This window comes from Heteronotia binoei, chromosome 6, assembly GCF_032191835.1.
Source record: "Heteronotia binoei isolate CCM8104 ecotype False Entrance Well chromosome 6, APGP_CSIRO_Hbin_v1, whole genome shotgun sequence".
Classification (NCBI taxonomy): Eukaryota; Metazoa; Chordata; class Lepidosauria; order Squamata; family Gekkonidae; genus Heteronotia; species Heteronotia binoei.
This window is the reverse complement of record NC_083228.1, coordinates 77,315,863-77,330,717: the sequence shown is the minus strand read 5'-3', so window position 1 is coordinate 77,330,717 and position 14,855 is coordinate 77,315,863. Positions and strand designations below refer to the sequence as shown.

The following is a 14,855-nucleotide window of genomic DNA, read 5'->3' as shown; positions in this document are numbered from 1 at the left end:
ACATGTGGGATGATAATTTTGACCTAAGTTACATGGATGCTTTAAGGATTAAAGAAGAAAAGGGCATGTGAAGTTCTTTGAACACTCTGCTGTGCTATCTACATGTCCAGTTTTATTATCGCTCTGACTGATAAATGATTAACTTAATTTTTTTACTCAGCTGCTAACAATTAAAGGATAGATAGATTTATAGAAGAAGAAAAAGAAGAGTTAGTTCTATACTGCACTCTTCACTATCCAAAGGAGTCTTGACTTCCAGAAAGCTTTTGATAAAGTTTCTCATCAAAGGCTCTTTAGTAAGCTCGAGAGTCATGGAATAAAAGGACAGGTCCTCTTGTGGATCAAAAACTGGCTAATTAATAGGAAGCAGAGAGTGAGTATAAATGGGCAGTCTTCGCAGTGGAGGATGGTAAGCAGTGGGGTGCCGCAGGGCTCAATACTAGGTCCCATGCTCTTTAACTTGTTCATAAATGATTTGGAGTTGAGAGTAAGCAGTGAAGTGGCCAAGTTTGCGGATGACACTAAATTGTTCAGGGTGGTAAGAACCAGAGAGGATTGTGAGGAACTCCAAAGGGATCTGTTGAGGCTGGGTGAGTGGGCATCAACGTGGCAGATAAGGTTCAATGTGGCCAAGTGCAAAGTAATGCACATTGGAGCCAAGAATCCCAGCTACAAATACAAGTTGATGGGGTGTGAACTGGCAGAGACTGACCAAGAGAAAGATCTTGGGGTCGTGGTAGATAACTCACTGAAAATGTCAAGACAGTGTGCAATTGCAATAAAAAAGGCCAACACCATGTGGGTATTATTAGGAAGGGAATTGAAAACAAATCAGCCAGTATCATAATGCCCTTGTATAAATCGATGGTGCGGTCTCATTTGGAATACTGTGTGCAATTCTGGTCACCGCACCTCAAAAAGGATATTATAGCATTGGAAAAAGTGCAGAAAAGGGCAACTAGAATGATTACAGGCTTGGAACACTTTCCCTATTTATTTTTTATTTATTTATTTATTTGGTGACTTCTATCCCGCCCTTCCCACAAGTGGCTCAGGGCGGCTTACAACAACAATAAAACAATAAAACAGTAAAATCAGAGCAAGTTATTACCTCTAAAATCAGACAATTAAAACCTAAAAACCTTAAAATTAAACATTAAACTATACAGTATAAACACAAAAATCTGGTAGCTACATTATCTCATCAGGCATAGGCTAACTGGAAGAGGGCTGTCTTACAGGCCCTGCGGAACTGAGCAAGGTCCCGCAGGGCCCTCGCCTCTTCCGGTAGTTGGTTCCACCACATAGGGGCCATTGTGGAAAAGGCCCTGTCTCTAGTTGCCTTGAGACGCACTTCCTTGGGCCCGGGGATGATGAGCAGATTTTGAGTGCCAGACCTCAGTGCTCTCTGGGGAACGTGTGGGGAGAGACGGTCCCTCAGGTAGGCAGGTCCCAGGCCATATAGGGCTTTAAAGGTGATGACCAGCACCTTGTACCGGACTCGGTATATTATTGGAAGCCAGTGCAGAGCCCGAAGGCCCGGCCGGATGTGCCCCCACATTGGGAGGCCCAGTAACAGCCGGGCCGCGGCATTCTGCACTAGCTGCAATTTCCGGGTCCGGCACAGGGGCAGCCCCATGTAGAGGGCATTGCAGTAATCCAACCTCGAGGTGACCGTGGCATGGATCACTGTTGCTAGGTCGTCGGGGGCCAGGAAGGGGGCCAACTGCCTTGCCCGTCTAAGATGAAAAAACGCGGACTTGGCAGTGGCCGCTATCTGAGCCTCCATCTTTAGGGACGGCTCCAATAGCACCCCCAGGCTCCTGACCCTGTCCGCTGGCCTCAGCGGTACACCGTCAAAAGCTGGCAGAGGGATTTCCCCTCCCGGTCCCCGACGGCCCAAACAAAGGACCTCTGTCTTCGCAGGATTCAATGTCAGTCCACTCAGTCTGAGCCACTCAGCCACGGCCTGTAGTGCCCGGTCCAGGTTTTCTGGGGCGCAGACCGGTCGGCCGTCCATAAGTAGATAGAGCTGGGTGTCATCAGCATATTGGTGACACCCCAGCCCATACCTTCGGGCAATCTGGGCAAGAGGTCGCATATAGATGTTAAACAACATCGGGGAGAGAACCGCTCCCTGGGGCACCCCACAGTTAAGTGAGCGCCTCTGGGACAGCTCCCCCCCAATCGCGACCCTTTGTCCCCGACCTTCAAGGAAGGAGGAAAGCCACTGCAAGGTTGCCTGCTGTGTGAAACAGGATGAAGAAAGGTTAAAACGCTTGGGGCTCTTTAGCTTGGAGAAACGTCGACTGTGGGGTGACATGATAGAGGTTTACAAGATTATGCATGGGATGGAGAAGGTAGAGAAAGAAGTACTTTTCTCCCTTTCTCACAATACAAGAACTCGTGGGCATTCAATGAACTTGCTGAGCAGTCAGGTTAGAATGGATAAAAGGAGGTACTTCTTCACCCAAAGGGTGATTAACATGTGGAATTCACTGCCACAGGAGGTGGTGGTGGCTACAGGCATAGCCAGCTTCAAGAGGGAGTTAGATAAAAATATGGAGCAGAGGTCCATCAGTGGCTATTAGCCACAGTGTGTGTGTGTGTGTGTGTATAAATTATTGGCCACTGTGTGATACAGAGTGTTGGACTGGATGGGCCGTTGGCCTGATCCAGCATGGCTTCTCTTATGTTCTTATGTTCTTTTCCCCCCTCACAGACCTTCAGTGGCATAATAGTACAGAAAATCAGGAATAAATGACCTAAGTTAGGCACCAATAACTATAAATAAATACAAATATTAAAAATGGCCACTAGACAGAGCCCACAACCAGCTTACAATTGTCTTCCCTTCCTCTCGCCACAACAGACACCCTGTGATGCAGGTGGGGCTGAAGGAGTTCTGAGAGAACTGTGACTGGCCCAAGTGGCTGTATGTGGAGGAGTGGAGAATCAAACCTAGTTCTCCAGATTAGAGCCCATTACTCTTAACCACTACACATTGGTTTTCAAGCTACTAGACAGGCATCCTTTCTAGCCTTGACTTTCTCTTATCGTTTTGTGCTAGCAGGAACACAAATAACTGATATTTTGCACTCTAGATGAGTGGCTTTCAAACTCTGTTCTGAGAAACATGGGGTCTCCTCAGAAGTTTCTCATTAACTACCATTAATAGTGGATAAGCACTGCCCAAAATATAGCTTCTCTTCCATCACTGATCCCATGCAATGTGTGGGGTGGTTCTCATTGTCAATTCATACTAGGTGAGAATAGGCCCTACCGTGGCCCACATTGCACTGTGTATGCACCCTAAAAGTTGTCCTAGAACTGTTTGCAATATTCTGTGGAAAGAGTTTTGTCCAGAACAGAAAACAAAACATTGTTGTGAAGGAACTTATAACAGCAAGATATCCTAGGAAAAGATGTTGGGCCAACTTGAGAAAATAAATTTATTATTCTAAAGCATTTGTTGTTCTAGAAGAGCATATATATGAAGAGCTGTGCTAGATCTGACCAGCAGTCCATTTTGTTCAGCATCCTGTTTCACACAGCAGGCAACCAGTTGTCCTGGAAAGCCAACATATGGGGCATAGAGACCAAGGCTTTCCCCATTGTTGCCTCTTAGCACTGGTATTCAGAGGTTTACTGCCTCTGAATGGAGGTTATCTTTAGTCATGGCTAGTAGCCACTGATGGATCTATAGATCATGAATCTGCTTAATCATCTATTAAAGCCATCTGTACTTGTGGCCATCACTATGTCCACTGGCAGTGAATTTCACAAATATTTCCTTTTGTCTGTCCTGAATCCAGGGCCTTTTTTTGAGCAGGAACACAGTTCCGGCTAGCTTGGCATCAGGGGATGTGGCCTAATTTGCAAATGAGTTGCTGCTGGGCTTTTCTGCAAAAAAAGCCCTGCCTGAATCGATTACCCATTAACTTCACTGAGTTATAGCATGATTGGAAATGGTAAAAAAGTTCTCTGTATCCACTCTCTCCAACCCATGCAGGATTTTATAAATTTCTTTCAGATCCACACATACTCTTCTTTTTTTTTTTAAGCTGAAGAGCCCCAAACCTCTGTAGCCTTTCTTCATTGGAAAGGTGCTCCAACTCCTTAATAATTTTGGTTGCCCTCTTCTACATTTTTTTCCAGTTCTGAAATATCTTTTTAGATACAGCAACCACAACTGTACACAGTATTCCAAATCAGATCTATACAAGGGCATTACAATATTGGCCATTTTATTTGATAATAAATTGGCTATTTCTCTTTGGCCATTGGCATAAACATATGGCATGAATAGATGGCACATCCTGCATTCTAGAGGAGCTATGCATATCTGAAAGTTCTGGTTAATTTCTTCTGCATTTCATCCACATCTTCCTGTGTTGTAATACACAGTGGAGGAGTAGCAGCTGGTGACAATGTGATTTGCAGATGTTGCATCTAGCCATCCAGAAAGTGGGGCTTCTACACAATTTGCTGGATATTTTATTGAGTTTGTTGGCCATAAGAGCTGTATCTCACTGCTTCTTGGGACTGGAGGTGAAAAAAAAGGAATGTTTTATATAGGTGGATGTGCTGGAGGAATGGCATATTCATAAGGGGGCCATAACAGTGGATAAATATGGGAGATGGCAGATTGCCACTTGAATTTTTATCTTGATTGTTCTCTTGCTCCTGTTTGTATCCCACATTACTCGACAGTCTGCACATGCCTGGAGTTATCCTCTTCTTCTCCTTGTATATTTTCTGTGAGTGCTATTTATACCCCCTATGCCAGTAACTCACTCTCTTTAATAATCTTGGCACATTCTTGTCCCCACAAGGCGGAAAAGTGGTGTCCCCTTGTAGCTTGAAAAGGTAGTGCCATCTGCTTCAAAGCAGGGCTCCACCACCACAGGTATGCCATGCCAGGGACTAATGGTGTTGGACAGACATCCTTGAAACCCACATTGTTTTTTCAAGAGCACCATCATAGCTATGGTGCACAAACCCAGCACAAAGGTGCTGACTCATTAGTAGCCCAAAGACAGCTCCTCTTCTGAGCAGCCTTAACTGTGAGGGTATTATGGGGAGGATGAAAAAGCTGACTTTATTGATTATGGCTCCTGAAGTGCCAGCATCAATAATTCAGAGGAACAATTGGCAGGAAATGCAGGCCTCTGAGTGGAGGGGAGGGCTGTGGCAGCTTAAAGAGGGGGAAGGAGGAGATAAAAGCATGGCCAGGAGATGCTTGAGCATAATCAAGTCTGAGATGGATATTCAGTGGTGGTGCAGAGATTGGGAATGACAGGCTGCTTTCCCTCTCTAGGATGGCTGGGCTCAATCAGGGCTACTCAGTGCAGACAGCAGGATGAAAGTGTGAAGGGTGCGTGAGACAGGATAGCCTCTGATCAGAGCCCCCGACAGAAATCCATGGACTTGGTGGAGTGAGTAGACAGCAAAGCAATGATGTCTTGGTCTTTCCCTTAGATGCAATTCTGTTTGTGTGGTTAGAGTATCTTTCCCCACCATATACACAGCCCTCTGCATATCAGAGGCTCCTCCATCTGTAGTTCTTCTGGGAATGGTAGACAAAGCTGAATAGCATGTAATGGGCAATGGATGCCTCTTACAGTAGCACCACTGTGAAATCCTGGGCTATGAGCCTAATCCAGGCTGTGTATGTAAGGTTGTCAGCAATGAGTCTCCTTCAGTGTATGTGCTATATGCCTGCTGTTTTCCTGCAGAATGCATGTTCCAGCAAGAATCACATACCTGCTCAGAGATCTCTGTCTTGCTGATTCTAAGGGAAGAAATGTCACCCTGGTGATGGTGCCAGGCTCCATCAACAGAGCTGAGCTCAGTGCTGAAAAACCACAACATGGCTGAAATGGGACAGTGACAACTGTGTCTGTGTGTAAAGTGCCATTAAGTTGCAGCCAACTTATGGTGACCCCAGCAAGTGAGAAGCAGAGGTGGTTTGCCATTACTTTTCTCAGCAGTCTTCCTTAGAGGTCTCCCATCCAAGTATTAAACCAGAGCTGACCCTGCTTAGCTTCCAAGATCTGACAAGACTGAGCTGTACCATGCCACCTTTCCTCAAGAATGACAGCAGCGTGCCCCAAATTGGTCCTTTGTTCTCTGCTCTAAGACTAAAATCTTCTGTATTCCTCAGCCTTTCTGCAGCTTGCCCTTCATATTCACCATAGTAGTAGAAGAAGAGATAGGCTTACAGTTTCCTTTCCCTTCCTCTCCCCACAACAGACATTCTGATTCCTCACCAGCAGTTGCTCTGCCGCTACCTCTGATCTGCAGCTACCCCTCACAGCAACCTGATTGGAGATCTGGTCACCAGAAGGGGAATGGGAGGTAGTCGTGGATCAAAAGACGCCCATGCGGCAACTGGTTGGGAATCGATCACTTGAGCCCGTTCAAGCAGAAGCGTGGAGGTGGAGCAATTGCTGGTGAAGAATCAGTCCCTGTGAAGTAGGTGGGGCTGAGAGAGCCCTGCAAGAACTGCTCTTGAGAGATCAGCTCTGAGAGAATTGTGACTGATCCTAGGTTACCCAGCTGGCTCTATGTGGAGGAGTGGGGAATCAAATTTGGTTCTCCAGACCAGAATCTGTCACTTTTAACCACTATGCCAAACTGGCTCTCTAGTAGCAAGGCACTTACAGGCCAGGGCTTAATCGGGGCCATCATGTAACCTGCCTGCCATTTGATCTTTAGAGTAACAGCAGTTTTCATCAAAGCATTTCTGCTATTATCACATGTTCTATACTCCTTTGGATCATGAAATAATCCCTTTCAGTATCTGTGCTTGGGTTGAGTATGGTAGTATAGAACACTGATAGGCCATTATGCTTTCTTTCCAACTTGCACCATGTATACTGGGAACAGGAAATGGCACACAAAAGTTGCTGGAATGGAAGACCACCTTGCAGGGTCAAGTGCCAGGGTAAGATAGATACATCAGCTTAGCAGAGGCAGGAAAAGGAAGGGACCCAAGTGGTGGAGAGGAATATATTTGTGCTTAGGACCAAACGTGTGTTTCATTTAGTAGCCTGTGTTTAAGGGGGATGTCAGAGAAATAGTGAGTCCCCATTTAATGCTATGTTCCCAAAGCATGGCTGGATTAAAAAATGGAATAGTTACTCCAGTTCTCCTACAGCTGCCACCACCGTTAAATGATTTATAGTTCTGTCCTAAACAGTTATGACTTCAGTGGACTTAGAAGAGTGCAGCTCTGTTTAGAGTGGCACTGTTGCTCACATAAGAGCAACAGGGCTCTGAAAATATCAATCAGAAGTAATTTTTCCTCTGCAGACATCTGGACTTTATGGTGCAATCTGTAATTCTGTTTAGGACTGCACTCTGCCTTTCTAGTCTGCTATACTCCTGAATATCTACAGCATTTATTCATCTAGCCAACTGGAGCAGGAGAGGCACAGATATGGCCTCTTTCCAAACAGTCAGTTTGTATTATAGAGAGAGGTTAGTAATAGGATGCCCCAAGGATCAGACTGTCAATCTGCATTTTTGAACAGATATATCAGAATTTTCAAAACTGTGAACAGCACAAAGCCTGTGAGAATGATTCAGAGTCATTCTAAACATCCTTGTCAAAAGTAGATTGTGGGATCCTTTAAGGCAGGGGTGTCAAACATCTGGCCTGGGGGCCGAATCAGGCCCTCAGAGGGCTCCTATCAGGCCCCGAGTCATCTGCTTCCTTCTCCCTCTCTCTTGCTTCCTTCTGCATAACAGCTTGCTTTGCCAGGCTTGCTCAATCACACAGGAGCTACAGAGCAAAACCCTTATTTTCTCCATTAGCTGAGGTTCCTCCTCTTTAATTGTAATCGTCTGTGTCCTTTATAAAGTTCTATCTCTGCTGCCTAATGGAAAGACACACAGCCTGGCCCGGCCTGGCCTAAACATGGCCCGGCCCTCCAAGGTCTCATTTATGTCAGATCCGGCCCTCATAACAAATGAGTTTGACATCCCTGCTTTAAGGAATGTTGCATAATATGAAAACACCTGGCAGCAAAATGGTAGCTGAAATTAATGTAGATACTTGCCAAGGAATGCACATGGGACAGGTGGGTTGGGGCTCTCATTTTCATGCAGCATTTCATAGCAGAGAAACCATAGAATGAACAAGCCCCTGCACACATGGAGTTTTGTATGTTCACTTGAGCTTACTAGTATGGTGACTTAAATGTGACAATTGTACAAAGTTCCATTCTGGATAGTTCTGTGAAAATGTCAGCACAGTGCTTTACTCTGTGTCAAAAAGAAAATTAGTAAAAATTCAAAATTAGATGGTTGATTCCATAGAAGTTTTCTTCTTTCTTCCCCCTTCCCCTTTTGGGGTTTGAATGTTGATTAGAACAATTCTATCAGTTTAAAGAGGATTCACAACATTGAGAAGACAAGATTAAGTGGAAAAGACAATAATGCTAGGAAAGCTGAAGGAAAAGAGGAAGATCCAACAGGAGATGGATTGACTCAATAAAGGAAGCCACAGCCCTCAGTTTGTAAGACCTGACCAAGGCTGTTATTGATAGGAGGTTTTGGACATCATTCATCCATAAGGGACACCATAAGTCAAAAGCAACTTTATGGCACATAACACACAAAGAACGCTATGTGATCTCCAAACAGACTTGCATGTTTTGGGATGCTATAAGGATTCATAGCCTATTGCTCACAAAGTGGCAATTAGCAAAAATATGTTTTCATGAGCCCCTCCATTTTCTTGGATTAGCTATACTTTTTTGATGGGGGAGCTTAAAAAGAGAACTTGAAGTATTACAACTTTGAACTTGAAGTATTACAGCAGAACAAGTTTTCTGTCTTTACTTCACCTTGCTGTGGCCATCTGTGAAGGTGCTAGTCTATAGAGTTTAGGTTAATTATTGTTCCTAGCTTCATGTCTGTTCTATTTTGTGAAAGACTGATTAATTCATCACTCTTAGCTATGCAGATTTTACATATCAAACATGCTTGGCTGTATTTTACCTTGGATTTCTTTTTCATAAGGCATTTGTATGTTTCCGTCTTATTACAATCTGACTAATTTTTTGGTGTCAGTTATTTCTGGATGAGAAGGGAGAAGTTGGATAGTGTGAGTTAATTTGGCATCCTCTGATGGTTTAAGTCGGAAAATTAAATTATTGTTATAATACCAAAGGCAGCTCCTGAATTTGTCTTTTCCATTGTCTGTTAACTCTGCATGCTTCCTTCTCTCCCACCACAGAGGCACACAGAAGCCAGGATCCGGACTTACCCGGGCCTTCGTTTGCAGCACCGCGAGAGGGGTGAAGAGGGAGGGCAGCCATTGCTGCGTCTCTACAGGGGGAGGGGAGGGGGCGGGCCAGGGGCCCGGCATGGGAAACTGGGTACCCACCCAGCCCCTCTCAGATCTATTGGGTCTCTTTGGGGGAGGGCAGAGGGCGGGGGCACTTGCAATTATTTAGGTTGCCGAGCCACTACTGCCCTCCCTCTTTGGACGCCTGGTCACTTAGCCTGCCCACCCAGCCCTTTATATAAGTGTTTTTAAGGTTGTGTTCAGTTATGTTTCATATGTTTCTTCTCATCACAACTTGCCGGTATCAGCATGGGGCTGGATCCATTCTCAGGAAAAGCAGCCTGCATGCTCATTTCCTGAGTGTGGGGATCCCAATAAGAGATCTTGGCATGAGGGGCAGCTGAGGTGCCCAGTTCGGGGGCATGTCCATGGATCACCCTCACGCTCAGGTGGCAGGGGAAACCACCTCTGGTCTTCCGCCCTATTGGGATCCAAAGCCTGCCACCCCAAGTCTACCAGCTGATCATCGACTGGCAGGAAGTGCAGTCGATTGACAGGATCCTTACCTCATGCTTTGCCAAGGCTTCTTGCAGCTGTAACAAAAGTTGTGGCCAATTTTATTCCACTTTTCTGAAAATGCTGTGTTCTGTGTGTTATTTCAACTCAGTTGTGTATATTAAACTAGAATATGTAGTCACAGAGGACTTGGTTCAGGGTGCCCACCTCTGCCCCTCCCTTTGGTGCTGGAGCTGCAAGCACTTAATGTGCTGTTGCATCCTTTGTTTTGTCCTTCAACAGAGGACTTTGAAATTAATTGTCCTTCTTCTGTGGTTTATTTTGGCTGTTTATGAAATGTTGCCAGCATGGCTTTTAGTTTTCCCTTTGAAGATTCTTTTGGGGTTAAGTTGCATTTGGGGGACTGACCTCAGTGGGATCTCAACCGTGTGCTCTTTTCTTCAGCTAGCAGCTCTCCTGAGTACCAGGCTTATCTTGGAAATGCTCATTTTCAATGATGCCAGTTAAGTGATGGGCAAATGATCTTGGGCACAAATACTTACAACAGACCTTGTTTCTCTTGGTCTGGTTTTGTTAATCCTGGCTTTTGTATCCTAGTTTCTTTAAGCATATTTGGAAGCTGTGGTCGGCTTGCTGTACGATCCTGGTGGTAGCTTTCCTTTTTTTTAATTAATAAATTTTATTTAGTAAATTGTTTAAAAATGCTATTTACAGATAACAAGGATAGTAAAAAATCAACAAAAACAACACATATTTAAAACTATAATCTATCCTGTAACACTATATTCACAGCTAAACTTTTATCCTTACAAATCAGTTTCTTCCAAGTAAATGCATCTCATATAGTTAACTAAGGGAACTGGGAATTTACATAATAAGACCTATTTCCATATCCTTTCAATGTGAATATTCTAAACATTTAAAAATACAAAAAAATCTCTATAGAGGTAGCTTTCCTGAAATGATGTTTTTTTGTTAAATTTCACTGCTAGCACCAGGAATCAAGGTCTATCACATCAGGGGAGAGCCCTAGAAGAAGGTTCCAGATGGCAAATATTGGGGAGAAAATGAAAAGAAAGATAATTAACAAAAAATCAAAAGTAGAGTGCTGAGGGTCCAAAGAAGGTGGACAGGAACAGAAATCTTGATGTAGATAGCAGGGAAACTGAAACAGACATTTCACTGGCAGCCACAGGTAGACTGAGGTGAGCAGAACAGTGTGGAAATATTTATGCAGTCCAGGATGAGCAAAAGCCATTTTGCAGTATGTGCTGTGTGTGTGAGTGCGAGTGAGAGAGAGAGAATAGTGGACGAGGAAGCCAAGGGAGAACAGAACATCACATAGCTCTTCAACTCTTCCAAGCCTGTTGACCTCAGTGGACAAAAGAGTGAGGCTGTGCTTAGGACTGCACTGCAAGCAAGTGAAGAGATGTTGCGCTAGCAAGAAAGATAGCTGCCAACCTCAACACTGGTGAATCCTATTTTCTTTGGAGCATGTTTGTAAAATCTTTGTGGTCAAAAAATGGAGCAAATGCTGCTCAGTCTCATAGATGTGTTTTGCAAAATAAAATCTGTAAGACACAGCAAGTGTGTATATTAAATATATTTTACTCTGTGCAGGGATCATTTGTTCTTTTGCTTGATAGGACTAAAATTGTTTGATTATGTTCAGTGGATCATACATAGCAGGAGAAACTATGTGAAAGGGAGCAAGCATCTAGTATCTAAAGGTATTCTTCAAATGCCCCTCTTTGTGGCAGGAGGGTTGGTGCTGAACACCCAAAGCCAGGACAGCAAAAAATAAAAATGAAAGGTTCCCCAAACCATTTATTGTTTTCAGTTGCATGTTACCATATTCATATCCTTTACTGAAATCTACTGTCAATGGATTGCTTTCCAACTCTTATGAAAATGTTTTCGGCGACTTTTGTTCCCTTGGTTTCTTGAAATGCCCTTTCATCTGGCCTGACCTGCTTCATGTGCTCCTGGCCTGGTTCTGTGAATCATGCTTATTATTTCATCTTATATTTTATTCCTCCTTGTTTTCCTGTGTTGCAATGCTTATCTCTGTCTGTCACTATTCAATCTTTTCAATAATGTTCTGCTTTCCTTCTGCATTAAAACTGAGGCACAAATACACATGAACACAAACACAAACTCACACTGAAAGGCCAAAATATGCATGACCCCAAAAGAGCCATGATCCTCCATGTTCTATTTCAATAGATTATTAACATCCTCAGACTGTTTTGGAGATAGGGGAATGGTCATTGGATAAAAAGGGTGTTTAACATGCCTGCAAAGCTGCAGTTAGCAGTGTGTAAGGGGAGACAGGTTCATTTGCATATACCTGTCTTTTTTCTTTATGCACAGCTAATTGCAGTTTGGAGGAGTGTTATAATTTGTGGAAGAGGTATGGGAGGGAAGGAATGGATGAGATCAAATTCTGGCTGTTTATTCACCAGTCACCAGCAATGTCAGCTGCAGTTCAATTGACAAGAAGTGATATTACAAATGCACAATAAATATGATTCTTGGGCAGAAAACATATGCAGGATCCCCCCCTCCCACATCTTGTAGACCAGGGACAACATACATTTCATGGAAATGCTTCTCTTCAGCATCCCTTTCCAAGAGTATAGAGGGAAGGAATTATGAACTTCCTGGGAACTAGCCCGCTCTGTCTTTAATAGGTAGCCTTTGCACACTCCATCTCTCTCTCACAAGGTTTCCCATTTCTGAACAGTTTTGGTTGTGCCATGTGACCACATGAAGCTGCCTTAAATTGAATCAGACCATTGGTCCATCAAGATCGGTACTGTCTATTCAGGTTGGCAACAGCTCTCCAGAGTATCAGGCAGTGATCTTTCATACCACCTACTGCCTGATCCCTAAATGGGGATGCCGGGGATTGAACAGGGAACTTCTGCATATCAAGTAAATGCTGTACCACTGAGCCACAGGCCCTCTGTGTGTTTCTTTATGCAGGACTTGATTTAAGTAGATATTTGTGTAAAATGCAACTCATTTGTATGGAATACATTTAATAGAAAGTCATCCACTATGAATAAGTGGCAAAGGACATTCCTGAGAAATAGAACCAGGTGTGTCTTCACCCTCTCATGGTGTGGCTACATTGTCCTCTGCACCAAGTCCTGTGCATTCCTTTTTAAATTACCTCAATAACTAGCTGGAGGCCAATGAGGAATCATGGGAAAGGGAAACAGGATATCTTGTCCAAAGGGCTAATTTTTAGAAGGACCCTGTGAGACTCCAAACACAAATGCATCAATAGAAATTGCTTGTACTTTAAATAACTTTAAAGCAGGAAATAAGACCAAAGCATTCATAGGTATACTTCTACACTGGATCAATTTAAAGGAAATATGTGATGGAGTATTATGGGTCAAAAAATCCTTGGCATAGAACCTGCTGTTGACTTGCCTTTTTAGATGTCAAGACTGAGGGATGTGAGCAAGCCTATGAAGTTGTTTGCACTTCTTGTACTCCAAGCCACCCATTAATCAGCTCTGTTTCACTTTTACTAGCAGTTCTCACTAGCAGTTCCTTTGCCCCCAGGCTTCTGCTTTCCCCAGCTCAAGTGATCAGTTCCCTACCAGTTGCTGTGTGGGCACATTTTGATCCACAGCTGCCTCCAATTTCCCTCACAGCTTCTGGATCTCCAGGAAACAAGATCAGAAAGCTGTAGGGGAAATTGGTGGGAGCCAGAGATCAGAATGTGCCTGTGCAGCAACTGATGGGGAATTGATTGCTTGAGCCGGGGAAAGCAGGAGCTTGGGGATGGAGCAACTGCCAGTGCGGAATTGGTCTTAGCTTGTAAATCTCTTGTTTTTCACATAAGGAACAGCTGCTTTCAAGTAGGAAGGAAGAGGCAGTACTAACAACCTGTTAGTATTAACAAGAGGCAGTACTAGCCTAGTACTCTGGTAAATTTGGAGGGGGACAGATACTTGATTTAGTGGACTGTACCATGAACAGGGATTCAAACACGCATCCTGAATTCCAGCTTGGGGAACATTCCTTAAGACTATTTAGTCTGGCCTATCCTTGACAAACCCCCACCCCCAATTTATCAAAACAAGGTAGATCCCATAGTAAGCTGCACAATTTTGGTTTTATAATAGCACAGCTTGATAGGGAGCGGACTGGTGGCTCTTGAAATGTTTAAAATATATACATCTAAAGAATAATAAAAGGGTAAGGGTGTCTTAAATACTACTGAAACAAATTGAACACAAATTGCACCATTAAGGGCCTGGAGACCTGATCTTAAATATGTGTATTCAGAAGTATATCCCACAGATTTCTGAGCTTAGGGTTGCAACATTAGCCTTGTTTTTCGATTTGATTGGTGACTGAAAAAGTTGTCCTTTCTTTTTTGTGTGTGTCAAAAATGAACAGGGAGACCTGTGGAGCTAGTTGATGTGCATGTATCAGCTGAGTCTCCCAAGCAACACATGCAAAGGTTAAGAAGACCATCTCAGTCCAGCTCATCTGCCCCTTTCATGTCATGCAATCCCTCCTACCATGTTGGCTGCACTTGCATGTAACAATCTAATTTATGCAGCTCAGCTTTATAATCTAATTGTCTGAGATTGCATGTGATGAAAGTAACCTTACAGGACCAATCTTGAATGACATTCTTTCTTCACCAAGCCAGAACCTGGAACTGAACCCCATAAACTCCTTATTTGCAGCTCCTTGCTCACCAAGTTCCATTTTCTTCCAAGAACTGCACCCTCACCCTCCAGTCCTGGCTGACCTGATGTGAGCCATTGTCATGCACCATGTCACTGTCCAGCCAGCCAGCATTCTTAAAAGTTCTGTCTCATCCATCCAGTGGAGGAGGAAGTTTCTTGAGAACAATAATGTACATCAGCTTCTAGGTGCCGTCCTTTGCCTCATCTTCTGCCATCATTTCCTTCCCATTCTCACTATTGATTCTTGACAGTGGGGACTATGATTGTGCTCAGAGGTCTGAGTCCTTGCTGGTGTGCTGTGTCTGTGCTGGATTTGCTTT

The 14,855-nt window shown here is 43.9% G+C and overlaps 1 protein-coding gene across 7 annotated transcripts in view; it reads left to right on the top strand.

The window, feature by feature from the left end:
• The window catches only part of KCNIP2 (potassium voltage-gated channel interacting protein 2), a 184,709-nt gene that overhangs the window by 149,778 nt on the left and 20,076 nt on the right, over positions 1-14,855 (top strand). The gene's annotated exons all lie outside the window — the stretch shown is intronic.